Source organism: Chiloscyllium plagiosum, unplaced genomic scaffold (genome assembly GCF_037043375.1).
Source record: "Chiloscyllium plagiosum isolate Xiang-an unplaced genomic scaffold, Cpla_swu_hap1 HiC_scaffold_22, whole genome shotgun sequence".
NCBI lineage: Eukaryota > Metazoa > Chordata > Chondrichthyes > Orectolobiformes > Hemiscylliidae > Chiloscyllium > Chiloscyllium plagiosum.
Genome location: NW_028270160.1, coordinates 28,395,165 through 28,413,913, shown reverse-complemented (window position 1 = coordinate 28,413,913; position 18,749 = coordinate 28,395,165). Strand labels below are relative to the sequence as shown.

The window sequence follows — 18,749 nt, the reverse complement described above, 5'->3', positions numbered from 1 at the left end:
AAAGATTCCCCAATCTTTTTCTCAAAAAAAAATTAAAAGCACAGACCCTTGAATCAATTGGCTTTGTCAAGAGATTCAAACTAATTTTAAAACTATTCACTAATCAGATATTGATTTTCTGGGGTGCTGTGTCTTTCAGCTTTACTCAGCTCACTGCTAAATACTGTTTGGATCGTTCATCTGCTGTGCCCTTGGTATGCAGTTTGGGGTGTGGATTACATGAAATTGAAAGGGTGTCAATTTTATCTGGATCTCCAATAACAGAAAATGTAATATTAAAAACAGCCTAGAACCCTGACACAATGGTGTCAGGAAACAATCACTACTTCCTAATCTCAATATTTGCTTTCTTTTAAAAATTGATTGGCCAAGAAAAGAATAAATTGGTTCTGGTTTTATGATTTCTTTTCTATTGAAATATGACATTTTCCATCTGTTGATTCAGCATTTATGGATCTTTGTAATTCAAGAGAATTCTGCACCATGGTTGAATAAAACTTGTGAGAAATTCGACTTGTGTCCAAGGCAGACAAAAGCCGACAGAGTGGTGGTTTCATAGTTTGTTGAGAACGAAGCCATATTCAGCGAGGCAATGTCAAAATGCAACCAGCAAGCTGGCATCACTAAGTGGGATCCTGCTGCAGTTTGCCTGTCGATGATGGTGAGATACTGGTGGTTCCTGGACTTTCCTGAGGTCTAGGAGAGGAAAGTGAGCCCATGAGAGGACTCCAAAGTTCTGACACTGGCCCAGAGATGTTTTTAGTTTCAGGCCAAAAATGCCACTCTGGTTTCTCCTGGATGGACAAAAACAAAACTGATAAAGTCCTGTCCTTCCTTTCATGGTCTTTTCAAATATCTTCCTAATTCCTGGCGCAGCTAGGCGCAACTCCATTCTGTTATCCCTGAATTTTACATTTGGGTTCCTAAACCTCCACTTTCCACCCCTGTATGAATGTTATAATTACTGTTGTCTGTCCTTATGGTCAGATTGAATAAGATTTGTGGGTAATCTGTTTCAGTATAAATTTTATGGTAGTTTTACACAATAAGACTCGCATTCAATGGATACAGGATTGAAATTAAGCAAACCCCTAATTCATATGATAAAGATTACAGCTGTCAAAAAATAAGAAAATTTAATTAAACCTATATGAGTTTGACTTGAACATAAGACCATTGAACAATAATGCCCACTGGATTACATGATTCCTCCAAGAGCAATGTTTAATAAAAGCTATTTAATTAAATTCTGACTTCAACAGCAAACTGCATAATTGTGACCCAATGCTCACCACAGCTACAATGTAAGGCTGCTTGGAAGTAGGTGGAGCAGCTGCTAAAAAGGAACCATCATGGTGCACCAAGTTGCTTTTGGTGTCCTGGGACCTTTAAAGATATGAACAAAATCAAAAAAATCCATTATATATCAATGTAAATCCACAAAACCACTTATATAATACGACCACGTGAAGCCATATTTTTGTCTATTATTGCATGTTGAGCTTGAAATATTAAAATTTAAGGTCTCTAGATTTAGATCTGCTTACACAATTTTATAACCAGGGTGGGCATTAAATTTAGGATAACATCCAAAATCCTTGGACGGACTTAACAGTTTTGGAACATTTCCACTCCCTCCCTTTCTATTAGGATCAAGAGGGAAAGAATAAAGCAGATCGTACATCTGTTTAATTTATCTTTTATACCCAGGAGACCATTCATTACTCAACCTAAATTGTTGTAAATGACTGTTCCCATTGAACTGCTGCATTGTTTGTGCTCAGCCAATGCTGCTGATTCTCAGAATTGTCTGTGCCAACATCTCATCCTTTGACCCACTTTAGATGGGAGCACAATTATATACTGTACACTCAAATGGATTTGACTCTGCAAGGCGTTAAATCTGAAGGTTCATCTAAAACAAAGGAATGGCAGAAGCAAAGTATTGCATACATCAAAAGAAGGTACCAATCTATTCATGTTAGTACATGAAGCCACCTGAATGAAGAGTACAGTGGTCAGAATAAAGTCTTCTTGCTCTCCTATACAAATAGCACTGAAAAGAAAAGCATGTGGGAGGCTTGCTCTGTGAGGCAGTTTTACGCATAACAGTTAGAATTTCAAGTGGCTGTTAAGCTTTTGACAATTGGAGTAAAGGAGTAAAGATGCCTTGCTCCAATTGTATGCAGCCTTTAGTGAGGCTATCCCTGGAATGTGCAAACAAAAAATGCTGTAAATCACAGCGGGTCAGGAAGCATCTGTGGAGAGAGAGCAAACTAACATGTCAAGTCTAGATAACACTTCAGACCTGGAGGAATGTTTATATTTCTGGTTTCCTTACCTAAGGACAGATGGAGTGCCAGAGAGGAAGTCCAATGAAGGTTCACGTACTGATTCTGAGGATGTTGGATTGTCATTTGAGGAAACTGGTCCTATCTTCTCGTGAGGTTAGAAGAATGAGAGGCGATCTTATTGGAATATGTAAGGTTCTCGCAGGATTCAACAGGATAGACACAAAAACAATGTTTACCCAAGTTGGGTGTTCTAGAACTTCTGGAATTTCTTCACTCAGAGTGTCAAGTCTTTGAAATTCTATACCCCAAAAGGAATGGAAGCTTCATCATTGAGTACGATCAAGACAGAGATTTCTGATTAAAATTATCAAAGAATGTGGTGTTGAAAATGATTTTAAGGTAGAAGATCAACATCGCCTACTGGAATGACACAGAAAACTTGAAGAGCTAACTTCTGCTCCTTGCTACAGTATAAGTTTACTTGTTAAGCTTAGAAAGAAATGTTGGACTTTTGCGGTACAGCGGTAATGTCTCTACCTGCGTCCCATGTTCAAGTCCCACCATCTCCAGAGATGTATCATAACATATCTGAACAGGTTCATTCAAAAATATCTAAAAGCGATGTTTTCTGAAGCCCTTATATTCCGGCTGAGTCAGGATGTAACGAGGTGGCCTGCATACCTTGCTTATTGACAATGCTGGCGAACTGTGCCAGACCTAATGTAGCAATCTGTGCCACATTCTCTGGATGATAGAGATATGTTGCAGTGTTTCTGCTGACTGGATTGCCAGTGAATACTTTGTTCCATTCCATTTGAGAGGCATCCAGAATACTGACCTTCTTCTTTCAGCCATTTAATCTAATCTCGCATAAAAACATTCTGTCGTTTAGCATCCACAGCCCTCAGGAGATTCAGTTGTGAATTTCTTTCCTGGCCATATCACTAGAAGCTCCATGGACAATGCTACTGGGACAGAAGGCTGCAATGAATACATCATTTCAAGAATTCATGTGATCGACTTAATACAAATTTTGTAGGTGTTGTGCTCACTGCTACAAAAGTCATCCTACTTTAGAACTATGATTCTGCTTCAGTATGAGAGAGAGCTTTGAAACTACATTCTGATACTTATCATTGTAAGTGGTTTATAGTGTTATTGACAGAATCATATTTACTGTCATTGTTTAGAATGTGATTATTCTCACCCATGATAGTCTTTAAAATCCATTGCTAACTCAATTTTTTCACGTCAGTGTATCGACTGGGTTTTGCAAGTAAAAGTAATGAGGGTAAGGCCAAAAATGTCATTGCTATTAAGGATAAATTGGAGAGCAGTATCTAGTGACTGCATTGATACAGTTAATGATGGAAATAAAGAAGCTGTTGTCTGGGATTAGCCTATTTCCCATCATATTGATACTTTACCAAGGGACCTAATATTCAAATGCAGAGTGACCAGACCTGAGGTGGTGATTCTGATGTTACACATTCCCACCAAACTTACTGAAAAAGTTGGGTGTTGCCTATTCCACTGTAAGTTAATTTGTATTGGCATGATATGTATCAATTGCAGCCAAGCAGCCTGTATGGCACTGAAAATTAATGTTTCTAATTAAAAGCCACTCTCCTTCAAATTTTGATTATTGTTAGAATTATTTTAAAATGTATTCTTTTATACGTTTTTCTGTCTCATTTTATTTTCTGTTGTTTCACACTCTTCTGTATTTGATGTTGAATTAGGTATTTTAATTGACACTTCCTAGTTCAGTATCTTTAAACTAGAAATCATCAAGCTGCAGTTTTTGAGCATAGGGTCACACAATGTGGGACCAACTCTCTCTCTCATTCAACCTCAGGTGGCAACACATGAACTTGGTTGCCTGAATGATTATTCTATTGGTCCGGGTGGCTATTAGAATGTTCTTCTGTCTTAAATGCTCCTTACCACCGCAGTCACACTGTGGGACCAGGCTATGCTGCAGGGAACCTGTATGGTCCATCTGGCCCACTCTTCTCGAAGGCTGACTGTTCCTCTTCAATGGGTGTTACACTGAAGCACCTTGCTGCAATTTAAAATGGATAACAATTGATTACCTGGGCAAGACAGAGATAGGGCTTCATCATGATTGATATGATGGTGAAGGCATTGGTAGTGGAGATGGACAAGACTAGCAGTGTCATGACTTTGTAGGAGGCCAAGGGACCCTCAAAGCACACTATTTGAAGGGAATTACAATGTGAGAGGTAAAATCCCAGATTCTGGATCTGAGAACATGGCAGCAGTGCTATATAAAGTCAGATGACTTCAAAGATGTGGTCAAGGTCATTTGTAGATGACTTTTTTTTACTCATCACAACATCTCTACCAGTCAACATGCCAATTTCTCACATGGCCCCATGCACCATGCTGCCATCATTACAGCACTGCCTGGCACTCTGGGCACACACCTTTGCATCCAGACACTCCATTTCACTCAATACCAATGATACTTCCAGCTATGGCAAGCCTATCATTCGAATACTATGCTGTGTGACTATAGGCGTTTTTCCCTCCCTGTCAAAACAAGGTGGCATGTAATACAAGGTAACAGCAGAATTGGCAAGAGCCAAGGTCCCCTGCACTTCCTGAATCTGCCTTAGAGGACTGCTCCCAGCATCAGGGAACTAGCTGTGATAGTACTCCTGACATCCACATGGCTGAGAACATTGAGGTTGACAGTACATTTCTGCCTTACGTCCCTTCCAAACTCTCAGCACATCCTAATCCCACTGTCTAACATGATCAGCAAGCTTCTGATGGTGTGACCATGGATCCCACATCTCATCTCTCCAACCCTCAAAACTGATTCCGGCTTTCAGATGCCAAGCAAATGTCCACTGCCCAGCCACAGCAGAGAAAGAGACAGAGAGTGAGTGTGTGTGTGAGAGAGAGAGAGAGACAGCAGGAGTAACAGCAAAATAGATTACTACTTGAATGGTAAAAAGTTGCAGCATGCTGATTTGCAGAGGGACCTGGGTGTCCTTATGTATGAATCACAGAAGATTGGTCTGCAGATACAACAACTAATTAGGAAGGCAAATGGAATTTTAATTGTCATTCCTAAAGGGGTTGAGTTTAAAAGCAGAGAGGTAATGTTCAAGCTGTACAAGATGCTGGTGAGGCCACACCTGGAGTACTGTGTGCAGTTTTGGTCTGCTTATTTGAGAAAGGATGTACTGGCACTGGAGGGGTGCAGAGGAGGTTCACTAGGTTGGTTCCAGAGTTGAGGGGATTGGCTTATGAGGACAGGCTGAGTAGATTGGGATTATATTCATTGGAATTCAGAAGAATGAGGGGGGATCTTATAGAAACATATAAAATTATGAAGAGAATGGATATAATAGAAGTAGAGAGGATGTTTCCACTGGTGAGTGAAACTAGGACAAGAGGGCATGACCTCAAGATTAGAGGAAGCAGGTTTAGAATTGAAATGAGAAGGAACCTCTTCACCCAGAGGGTTGTTAATCTGTGGAATTCCTTGCCCAGGGCAGTAGTTGATGCTACTTCAGTAATCACTGTTAAAGCCAAGGTAGATACTTTTTTGAAAAATAAAGGAATTAAGGGATATGGTGAAAACATGGGTAACTGGAGCTGAGTCCATGAAAAGATTAGCCAGGATCTTATTGAGTGGCGGAGCAGGCTTGAAGGGCCGGACGGCCTAATCCTGCTCCTAGTTCATATGACACTCACAGAAAGGCAGGTCCATTCATTTGGATCATAGTCAACCATCTGCTCAGACAGTTGCATTGTTCCTACGTTGGAGGCTAGTATAGGGTTCAGATCAGCATGTAATGAGTCTCTGAGCTCATATGAATCGAGACCAGCTCAAGGGTAAAGACAGTTCATTTTCCAATTCTCGCAAGGGTAATGTAATGAATGATATTTTCTGCAATGGACTCTGATGAGAACTTCACATTAAGTGAACACTGCTGGGAATGCTTGAAGTTTTTGCTCAAATAACAGCCAGTCACTGCCCAGAAGCATGGAGGCGTTCAATTCCATGTTAGCAGAGAGAGTAATGTGTAACTAGTTTTCTAAACAAATTATGTTGTGTACTTCTCTTGTGATAAATCTAGAGACAGTGGAAATGCAGCCAGCTTAGCTGTTGTAGCTTCCCATGGACAGGTCTCCTATTCCTCTGACCTGCCTTTGAGAATCTTGCAGTGTCCCTGTTGGATCTGTTGAAAGAATGATGAACGTGTTCACATGCACGACCCACGAGGTCCAGGTTTGGACTCCAGGTTATGCACTCCAAGGGAACTGTAGTGGGCCACCATAGTGCCTATTGAGGCAGCTCCAACTGACCAGACTTCCAGCCCTTGCTGTGTTTGAGGAAGAATTTGTGAATCAGATAGCAAAGAGATCTCCTGTAGAGAGAGAGAGAGACTCTTAAAATGGATTTGTGAATATGGCATGTTCCAATTGAAAAGCCCATTGAAAATATGTGGGCAAGTACAAGAATGAGCTCGTTTGCTGCTAAGATTGGATTGTGGGTGCTTCCTTCATTTTATCCCCAGGTTCACCATCTTACCACTGTGATCAGACTTAAGATGATCAAAATTTGAAATACATTGTTCAACAAACTTTGACAAAACTGGGCTGTTAAAGATGGATGTTTCAGCATAGTGCCAACTTTGTCTTCAATTACCAATAGAATTTTTTTTTTTCTGTAAACAACTACAATAATGTGTAACTTGTATACAATACTGTACAAACCAAATCTGACCCAAAGGGTTTTGAACTCATTCCAAATTGAAATTCTGTTCCTTTGGCAGTTGAGCTACCAGTTTTGTAGAATCACAAATAACTGAGAAGGAATGTGTACACGGGCAATGCATGACACTGAACATAATTTCAAAGCAGCAGTGCATCCATTACTTATGTCATACAAGAGTAGGAGATCTGTCTGGTGCTGTTCCTAAACTGCCTGTGGTTATTTTAATTTTAGTGATTGAAATATTCCTTCTGTCCCACTAACTGTATTCATTCATTTTAAATCTTGTCAGCTTATCTACCAGGAGCTATGATCATACTTTGTTTCATATTTTGAATACACAAACTATGGCACAAATGATATTTTGGGGTGACAGTAGTTAGCACTGCTGCTTCATAGGAGTCTGATATGCCTCGGGTGACTGTCTGTGTGGAGTTTGCACGTTCTCCCCGTGTCTGCGTGGGTTTCCTCTGGGTGCTCCAGTTTCCTCCCACTGTCCAAAGATGTGCAGGTTATGTGCATTGGCCAAGCTAAATTGCCCATTGTGTTCAGGGATACTCTTTGGAGGGTCGGTACAGACTCAATGGGCCAAATGTCCTCTTCCTGCACTGTAGGGATTCTATGATTTCACCATTTGTCCCTTTGAACCTGAAACAACTTTGCCCGGAAAGTATTGGCCAACCAAAAGGGATCTTGAAGTGTTGAACTGTCCATTTTTAAATCACATTCCTTGATGTTGAAACAATCTCTCTACTTAGTTGGCAGAAGTAACTTAACTACAAAATTAACTACAATCCAACAATTTACATTTTATATCATGTCTTTGTAATGGTAGAAGGCAGGCCACAGTTTTTTTGTTTTTCAAGAACTCCCCTTATGTACTAAATTTTGATTTTTGGGGCTTTTCTTGCTATCAATCTCACTGATTCCTTTATTCGGTAATATAGTTGCATAGTTACATTACTTTCTGTATTTCTACTGTTAGGGAGGATATTTGAATTTTGAACAGAAGCAAAATGAGAAGAATTTATATCCTCAGTAATTATCAACTCCATTAATTTTAAACCCACAACACACAAGGAGCAGATTAATATCTGGGTACAACGATATTGAAGTTGACACAACACAACAGCCAATAGTTAGCAAAAGTTTTTTTTTCAAAAACCTCTGACACATGACAAACCAAAAATTATCTGCCAAAACCTATCTTCCAGGGACTGCTGAGGACAGAGCTAATGAGTTTCTGTCACACATTCACAAAGCTGGAGTATTTTAAATGAGCAGTTAGAGTCCTTTTTAACTGGATCTTGGATCTTAATCTCAGACTTAAATTTAACAGTTGACAATGTGGCTGCTGTTTTAATGAACCTAACGACCTTTCCTCATATAGGAGCTCCTGAATGTGTGCAGCCTTAAGCTAGTGACACTGCATTCATTTGGAAATAAGGTATTACCTCAGTGAATAATGAAGGGTGTGCGGATGCTTCTTGCTTCTGAACCTTACACCTCACTCACTTACCCAGCTGCTCCTAACCACAGGAATCAGTAGCTTCCATTCTGTTTACATGGGGTGACTTTTCTTAAGACGGCCCAAGACTGAGTTTTCCTGGGTGATTTGGGGATTTACAGTTGTGGATTCATCCACTGTCTCCATGTAACAAGCGTATGGCCTTCGAGGGATTTATAAACTTTAATGCAAATTTTAATTTCAGCATTACTTGTCATGGGAAGCCAGTTGGGCTTTTACACAGAAACATAATTAGAAGAATTTATCAACATATCCCATTAAGCACAAAACACAAGGGTAATGTGTGAATAATATTGGTGCAAATCAGCATCTGCCCAAAGCTCATTGCAGAGACTGGTTGTCAGCTCATCATGGTTCAGCAGTGAGATCATTGAGCATCATCATGGTAATGTACTCTGAAATTTAACTGTGTAATAGTGGATTGAGGGAGTACTTAATCAAGACCGGCTGATATGTGTAAGACCAAGGTGCCAGTGAATAGTCAGTTTTTGTCAACCTCAGCTAGAATTCATTTTGGCTAATCATAAGAATTATGGATCTGACTTGTGAGACCAGCATGTGTAGCCATTGATATATAGTGATTGCTAAGGGGTAAAAAAAATCCATGCTTATGAGAATCACAGGAACATAGAAATGAACCTGGCATGTAAAGGAATTCTTTCAGATGGAAACTGAAGTTCCTGCACAAATATCCACTCTGTTAGAAACTGGCTGATCCAATCATTCCTGACTGCCAGCCTAATGAAATAGAAAATACAACAAGTTCAAATTTAGTTACAGCAAACAGCTTGTTCAACTCGCAACTCCTACATACTTACTCTTGATTCCCAACAAGTATGTATATAGAACCACAAAGCCGATCTCAGTTTTGCACAACTGATAGTGTACAGAGTCAAGGGGGCCCACATGAGACACAATGAGTTTCTCCAGAACCTGAGCCTTTTTGACAACCATACATTCTCTCATTCTGCAAGAATGAGGATAATGCTGTTGAAAAGACTGCCAGAATTTGGACTGTGACCTTCCGGAGGAGGGAATTTTTAAGATGGTAGTATTGCACCGAATTCAGAATGAGGTCCTCCAATCTCTGTTTGCTGCCATGCAGGTTGAAATTGCTGCTATCCTGGCTGTAGATGCAAGAGGATCTTGTGGGCTCTGACAGCAATCCACCAATCCGTTCTATCCACAGACTGATGGAATTGTTGAGGTCCAGGGAAGGGACGTCTACAGCATGGAACAACCATTCCCACTGAGCATATCAGTATTTGTGCTTTCTGACACTGTCAATGCCCTAGCTGTTACCGATCCACCAGCTAGTCGAGACTGCAGCTGTTTGTGCCAAGGAAGAGCAGACCAAAGCTGGGCCAACCACCGCCCACTTGGGCTCATCCTGCCTGGCTAGCTGCAGCTTCTCTCACTGAAAGTCAGCAGCCTCTGACCGCCCTGCTGCTGGGTGTGTGTGAAAGGACAAGGACAGGCAAACGCACCCCCGAAGCTAAACACTGAAGGAAGTGCACAAAGAGAATGAATTAGCTATTGATTAGCTAATTAGATGAAGTGGAAAGAACATTTACTGTTTGGTTTTGTTTTCGGATTGAGGCTAAGAGGATTCTGTGTCTGTGCTTATGTTTGAGCCCGGGTGTCTTTTTGAGAGGATGCATTCAGTGTCCATCGACGCTCTGGATGCCTTTAGAGACAGGTAGGCACTGCAGGGTATACAGCATTTTATTCTCTTCCTCCAACTCCATTTTGATTTCATTCCTCTCTCTCTTCCTCACTCTGCATGCTCCTCCCTCCCCCCCCCGACACACATGGTTTGCATTGCCCATAATGGGCTCTGTTTGTAAATATTCAATTGCCTACCTGAGTGGCTTACTAGTGATGGTTACTAGTTTGAAAAACTAAGTTAATGTGATTTTGGTGGTGGGAAGGTCACTTGGTTGTGCATAATGGCACTTCAGATTATTTAAACAAAAGTCTCGGTGATTTGATGTTGGGAAAATTGTTCAGTTGTGTGTGATAGCACTTCCGGATTTAAAAAAGAAAGAGGATGTTGTGATGGTCAGTATCAGAGGGATGGTAAAATGGGTGATTCTTGTACAGTGGGGACATTATTTTGTGCTCACAGGAACCATAATTGAAAAAGGTGACCATGGACAGCCTGGTCAGTGAAATAGTCTCCTTCCTCTGCTCCCTCATCCCCAACCTGTTTTCCTCCTTCCACCTCTGCTGCTCACACAGTGTCTTTGGTGTTAAGGACTGGGTCCTCACAAAGTCAAGTTGTGGAAAATACACCATGACTCAGCTACCTGTTCTGGTGAGCCCTATCACAGGTGCATCTGCTCTCTGCTGCTTTGCTGTCAGCCAGTCTGACTGTCATCAAGTTCCAGTTGGCCAATTGTGGTTGGATTGCAAAGCAGAGCCATACGCCAACTGTTAAACAGATAGTCCTTATCATGCAGCAGCCACCTTCCCCTTTAAAGTGTCCTCAAATACTGAGGAAATCATAAACTGGCACAGAATGAAAGCACTGCTGTTCAGATATTGGGCACTGACATGCAGAGTTTGGTTCCACACCTATTGCACGGTGAGTGGTAACCTTTGCAGCTATGGTCCATGTCTGTATTAAAATATGGCCACTACAAAGTTGCATGTGAGCACTGAGTGGGAGCCTGCACCACAGAGAAGCTTCCTATCCTGGCAAAACTATGTTCATACTACACCTGTTTCTCTGTGGTCAGAGAGAGCAATAACATCCTCCTCCAGCAGTAAAATATTTGATACCTCTCTGTCTTATGCAGCAAGAAATGTTCAAGACATCACTTGCTCCAGTCTGGGATGAAATGAAATTCCTTGCCACAGTCACCTTCACAGCCACTGAGAGTACCATCCTTACCCTGTTCTGATCCAGTAAGTCATGGCAGAGCTCACAGAGTACCTCATTCATAAAATCCAGATAGTGCCTCCATGTAGGCCAGGACAAGTGTGTGTCATGCTGCAATTGACCTTGAATGAATAAGGCCTCCAGCTAAGAACCTCTGTCTACTTTCTCACATCCCTGTGTAGGTAGTTTCTTCTGTGTTGTCTCTGCCCTATCTCCCTTGCTGTTCTCATTGACCTGTGATGATAACACCCGTGACTGGGAGCGAGTGCTAGAGCAGAACCTTTTGAAGTCAGAGCTAAGAGCTTTGCTATATTTAATGCTGTTTGCTGTCAGATCTCATCACTTTTAAACAACTTTGCAAACCAAAAAGTACTTCTACAAACTCAGAGTCCAAAACAAACTGCATCATTTTAAACAGAACTGCAGGAATGTTTCTTTCTGCTGCTGAATGCCTGTTCAGTTATGCAAGGATAAGGGAGAGCATTAGCTGGAGTAGTGAAGTAGTGAGTGCTGGTGTGAAAACTGTGGGTAGAATCTTACTGGGGCCTGAGAGGTGTGGGCTACAGTGAAATGGTCAATCGGGGCAAGTGGTCATCTTGACATCGTGACCACCTTGACATAACATCCCCCTCCACCCCCCAACCTTTGCTCAGGTGATTTGTTGAGATTCTTGCCAGGATCACCAAGTTCCCAATTGTCGCTCTTTATTGTTTGTTCAATGGCTTTTCAGTCTAACTCCTCACGGCTTGTGATCTTACCAAACTCACCACACAAGCAACAGGAAAATGGAAACAACATGAAAACCAGAATGGGCCTTGGCAGTTTCAACTCATCATTTGCCCCAAAAGGCTCCATGCTGATCACCAGGTGCCATTATCTCAGGGCACACTCTACAGACACTAGCCACATGCATCCCATGTTCACAGTCATCAGCATCTGGTATATTGCTGGCCTCAGTGAACCCTCATGGCGCTGTCCTTATAGGATATTTCTGCCCCTTCGATGTTGCACCTCAGGCTACACCAATAACTATTTTTGTAAAATGGCAGTGAGGAGTCTGTGTACTCAGGCCCACACACCGAGCTCATGGACCAGACCAGCTTGCATCTCTGGGCTCCTTGCTTGCCGTCACAGCACTTGCTCACTCTGAGCCTACCCGAGTGCTCACAGTCATGGCATTTGGCATTGACACAAAGCCAGGACGTTTGCCATGTTTGTCAGTAAGTTTCAGTCCAGTCAAACAGGTTTAGCCTTTGCTCCAGGATCCTGGCAGAGGTCAAGGGCAGCCTCCTAAACCAGCTGAGATCCTGCTCAGGGCAGTTAGAGTCAGGATCTTCCACTCATGCGATGTGAGGAGCTGAATGATGAGCAGTTTATTGCCCGTATTAGTTCTTTATGCCCTGTTATGTATTGTTATGGCCTTGGAATATGAGGTAGGTGGGTATTATGAAGATGAAAGTAGGTGGCATAGCCAGTACTGTTAGTACAGGTTTCCTGAGTGAGTGAGTAAGCAGGTGTTGCCTTTTGGAGTGGGTGAGGGTGAGTGGGGAAGATGTTGCAGGCATTAGTGAGATTGGTAATCATGATTCTTCATGGGACATGTTACAGGAGCAGCGATAGTGAGTGTGAAGTATTGGAGAGAAATTGTGACACTTGCACTGAAGGAATGGAGAAGGACATTGACCTCTTGTCTGTGTAGCTGGGCATTCCTTCAAATGGCTAAGACTGCTTTAATTCAGGTAGCAACCTTGGAGCTGGCATGGTCTGCTGTTGTGGCTTTGCTGCTGGTCCTGAGGGCAAGGGAGGTCCTGCCTGAGTACCACCCTATCCAGTGAGATCTCCAGGACCATGTCCACAAAATGGGGTGAGGATTTTCCCTCAGTCTGCCAATAAATATTCCCTCTAATTCTTTCTTTCGGAGCAGACTTCTGCAGCCAATGCCTGGCATCGACTTCTGAAACAGAAGCCAACGTGTCAGCACACTGGCTAGCGTGCAACTTCGGAGAAACCTTGGCAGGACTGTGCAGTCAGGCAGCTTCCAGGGAGCATCAGGTAAACGTCAGCAACGGTGCAGAGCAGGTCCAGGCTGGTAGTGCCATCCGGGTACAGAACAGCTAGTGCCAGGGATGATGCCCAATTCCAGAATCTCCTGTGAGTGGAGAGTTGACACGGGGAATGGCAGTTGGAGAGTTGGGACAGATAATCCATCCTGATTCTCACTGCGAGGACTCAAAGAGCGATTAAAGCAGCAAGTTTGGTGAGGTATGACAAGCAAACGCACACAAGTTCACGGCGAGAGTCACTCTACCAAGCTTGCTCTCTGCCAAAAACATGGCAAGGTTCTGCCCGGTGTTAAACACTGACTGAAGAAGTCACAATCTGACATCTGGGCAAAGTTCTAAAAACTACACACTCACCCTCTCCAAGTGGTTTTTGTAACAGCCACACTGCACACTCTGCCCTGGTGCCAAAACAGCACCTGCTGAAACAAAATTCTGGTTATTATATATTTCACGGTGTAAATAGCAGGGTGTGGAGCTAAGTATCTAAGTTGGTCGATAAAATAAAGACAAGCAATACAGATGGAAGCAAACATCTAGAGCTATCCAGTGATTAAATGAATGAACAAAAATGTGGCAAATGAATCACGCTATAGGTAAGTATCCACTCCAGATCTCAAAAGAATAATGTAGAGTACTTCTTAACTACACAAAGTGAGAAGCAGTGTTGATCCAAAGGATGCTTTATGAGTTCATGCACATAATCTGTTGCTCTCTAGGCACTTGCCTTAGCTTATGGAGTGTCTCTTAAAACTACCACTAACATTAAAGCTTGTTCTAATTCTTCTGTCCTATAAGCAGTCTGTACCAGGACATGTACTCCAGAATCCCGAGAAAGCTGCAGGATGTGTCTCTTTGACTGTAGGTTATCTCCCTCCCACATCTGGCTCTGATAACTCTCAAAGCAAAACTGTTTCTCATCTCTGCTGATGACGCAACTATGCTCAGTCCATAAGATTAAATTTATAAGGAAGCTGATTCCACATTGCTTCCTCTTTCACATGGCAAGTTAAAACAAAATAGCTTTGAATCTGAGTAAAAATGGTCATTATCTATGATCAACCTCCTCTCTTTCATCTTGGAAGTAAATGGACAGTTTATTGGAAGTAAATGGACCTGATATCTACAGCAATTGTTTGGGACCTTGGGAGACTTAGTCTATTCATTGGAAATGGAGACAGCTACCAATATCTCCAATTGTAGCTGTCTCACTTTTCAGAAAAACAAATTAAATCTTCCTCTGGTGTCTAACAATCAAACCACTTGAGGGTTACAGTCAGACAGACTTCAGAACAGGGTGCACGACCACCTCATATTCAGCAAATATAAAGCTACAATCCCAAAATGTAATAATCTTTTAACCTACATGGTGGCATGGTGGCTCAGTGGTTAGCACTGCTGCTGCACTGTGCTAGGGTCCTGGGTTCAATTCCAGCCATCCACTCTGTGTGAAGTTTGCACATTCTCCCTGTGCCCTTGTGGGTTTCCTCCCAAGTCACAAAGATGTGTGGGTTAGTTGTGGGCAATGCAGGGATGGTTCTGGGTGGGATGCTCTTTGGAGGGTCAGTATGGACTGAATGGCCTGCTCCCACACTGTAGGGATTCTATGACATGATTGCATCAACAGCCTTGAATACTGAGGCAGAATCTTTCTCTCATTGGTGTGGCATGGGCAATGATGAAAATGGTAGGAAGTTATGGTGAGAATGAAAATAATCAGAATTTCAATGTGAGAAATTCTTTTCTGACTTTCCCCTTTATCTTCAATGGCAACATCAGAGCCTTACCTATCAAGTGGCAATTACTGTTTTTCGATGCATTTGAGACTCTTTAAAGCCTTAACTTACTTTATCAGTGCACTACTTCCCACTCTCCTTTCCTTCTGAGGAAACATGCAAATCCTGGCATGTCAATCAAAACAGAAACCTGCTGGCTGCAGCTTGCTGGCTGCTTGTCCTGGCTAATCAACCACATGATATCGATCAGGATAAAGCAGCGTGGTTGTTTGGCACCACATCCAGAGGCATCCGGTCTCTCCACTGGCGACAGTAGTAGCATCTGCAGGATATACTGCAGAAATTCATCAAAAATCCTTAGACAGCACCTTCCAAACCCACAATCACTTCCATCTAGAAGGACCAGGGCAACAGATACATGGGAACAGCACCTGTATGACCTCCTCCAAGCTGCTCACATCCTGACTTGGAAATATATCACCGTTTCTTCATTTTCACGAGGTCAAAATCCCTGGATTTCCTCCCTCATGGCATTGTGGGCCTACCTCCAGCACAGGGACTGCAGCAGCTCAGGAGACCAGCTCGTCGTCACACCTTCTGAAGGGCAACTAGGGACAGGCAGTAAATGCTGGCCCAGCCAGTGGCACCCACATCCCACAAATGAATTAGAAACAAATTCCACAGCAACATTCTGAGGATGATGTTGAGGATCAGGATCATGACTTTGACCAGGAAGGACATAGAGTCATAGTCATAGAGTCATAGAGATGTACAGCATGAAACAGACCCTTTGGTCCAACCCGTCCATGCCGACCAGATATCCCAACCCAACCTAGTCTCACCTGCCAGCACCCGGCCCATATCCCTCCAAAACCTTCCTATTCATATACCCATCCAAATGCCTCTTAAATGTTGCAATTGTACCAGCCTCCACCACATCCTCTGGCAGCTCATTCCATACATGTACCACCCTCTGCATGAAAAGGCTGCCCCTTAGGTCTCTTTTATATCTTTCCCCTCTCACCCTAAACCTACGCCCTCTAGTTCTGGGCTCCCCGACCCCTGGGAAAAGACTTTGTCTGTTTATCCTATCCATGCCCCTCATAATTTTGTAAACCTCTATAAGGTCACCCCTCAGCCTCTGACACTCCAGGGAAAACAGCCCCAGCCTGTTCAGCCTCTCCCTATAGCTCAAATCCTCCAACCCTGGCAACATCCTTGTAAATATTTTCTGAACCCTTTCAAGTTTCACAACATCTTTCTAATAGAAAGGAAACCAGAATTGCACACAATATTCCAACAGTGGTGTAACCAGTGTCCTGTACAGCCGCAACATGACCTCCCAACTCCTGTACTCAAAACTCTGACCAGTAAAGGAAAGCTTACCAAACACCTTCTTCACTATCCTATCTACCTGCGACTCCACTTTCAAAGGAGCTATGAACCTGCACCCCAAGGTCTCTTTGTTCAGCAACACTCCCTAGGACCTTACCATTAAGTGTATAAGTTATGCTAAGATTTGCTTTCCCAAAATGCAGTACCTCGCATTTATCTGAACTAAACACCATCTGCCACGTCTCAGCCCATTGGTCCATCTGGTCCAGATTCTGTTGTAATCTGAGGTAACCCTCTTCGCCATCCACTACACCTCCAATTTTGGTGTCATCTGCAAACTTACTAACTGTACCTCTTATATTCGCATCCAAATCATTTATGTAAATGACAAAAAGTAGAGGACGCAGCACCGATCCTTGTGGCACTCCACTGGTCACAGGCCTCCAGTCTGAAAAACAACCCTCCACCACCACTCTCTGTCTTCTACCTTTGAATCAGTTCTGTATCCAAATGGCTAGTTCTCCCTGTATTCCAAGGAAGCATAATAGAATGATGAGCCAAGCGTGAGAAACCAAAGAGAACCAAACTAAAACCCATTTCCAAGATGAGTGGACTTCCTTTAATTGCTGAAGACTCTGTTAATCTGGGAAGCCGACCTTGCTTAGCGCAAAGGCCATGCCGGCCATGTTCTTGCTTCAGTCCTTGACATTTACTGTTCCTGAATAAACATCTCAATGTTCCCTGATTGTACACTTGATATCTTCAAGTGATCCCACTTTCAAGTATCTAAACATTACACCCCCTTTCTTCCCTCCCACAACATCAATAGGGTTCTCGGTCCTGACTTTCCACCCCACTAGTTTCTATATCCAAAGGATTATAATTGTAATTTTTCCAGTGGAATGGCACTATCAGACACACATTCCCCCCCCCTTCTCTTGTCAGAATTTCACAAGTTTCCCTCCCGGACACCTTGGTACACCTGTCCACTCCCAATACTTCCCCACAGCACCATGACACCTTCGCATGCAATTGCAGGGAAATGTGCCTGTTTACCTTCTCCCCCTCCGTATCCAAGCCCCAGACACACCTTCCAGGCGAAGCAACATTTTAGCTGCACTTCATTCAATCTGGTCGATTGTATTCACTGCTCACAGTGTGGTCTTCTTTACACAGGGAATATGAAATATAGTCTTGACACTAACATGTGGACACCTACATTCTGTCTATAAAAGATGACCCTGAGCTTCCTGTTCCCTGCCACTTCAACAATTCGACATCTCTGTCTCAGGCTTGTTGCAATGCTCCAGCAAAGCTCAGCACAAGCTGGAAGAGCTACACCTCATTTTCCACTTGGCCGCCTGGAGACATCTGGACTCAAGATCAAGTTCAATAATTTTCGAGTCTGATCACCCTTTTCCAAGTCCCTTACCCATCCCGACACCGAGGGCCTATCATAATATTGGCTGCTTTCAGCATAACCAACCCATTTTCAACTACTCATTGTTTCCATTACCAATTTTTCTCCTTCCTTGGCTCACTATCAGCCGTCTCAATCCGTCAACTTTCCCCATGCCCACCACCACTCCCCGCCCCCCAACCCCTCCCATCGTCTAATCCCCTTTCAACAGTATATATACTTCCCTTTCCTAGCTACTGTCAGCTCTGTAGATGGGTCACTGCACTCAAAACTCTCAGTCGTGGCCAGACTTGCTGAATTTCTCAAGCAACTTCTGTTTTCATTTCAGATCTTCAGCATCTGCAGTTCTTTGTTTTAATTTGCACGTTACATGTCCTGTTGACCATTAAGGGAAACTCAGCGACAAAATTGGGCGAAAAATATCCCATCGTGCTCAGATTGGATAGCTCTTCGGGATTTAGTCAGGACCTCACATCCAAGTGCTGCGCAGAGAAGTCTCTCGTGATAAACCCTGATAGAGAGGAATCCTGAGGAAACTCCTATTGACCTTCCATCATTACTAGTGCTTCAATATTTGAATGTGCATAGAATATAATGTTCTCCTGAAATGCGTGAGCATCCTGGAGGCCAATGTTAAATCTGAGACAGGGCTCAGTGCAATGTAGGGCTGAGCAATTCTGCGCAATGAAGGAGAGAACATGTGAATTACCCATTGTACGCCTCCCAGCCTTGAATG

General features: G+C 42.9%; 1 protein-coding gene across 1 annotated transcript in view; it reads left to right on the top strand.

Annotated features, from left to right (window-relative positions):
* Positions 1-18,749, top strand: part of plpp4 (phospholipid phosphatase 4) — a 248,566-nt gene that overhangs the window by 77,345 nt on the left and 152,472 nt on the right. The gene's annotated exons all lie outside the window — the stretch shown is intronic.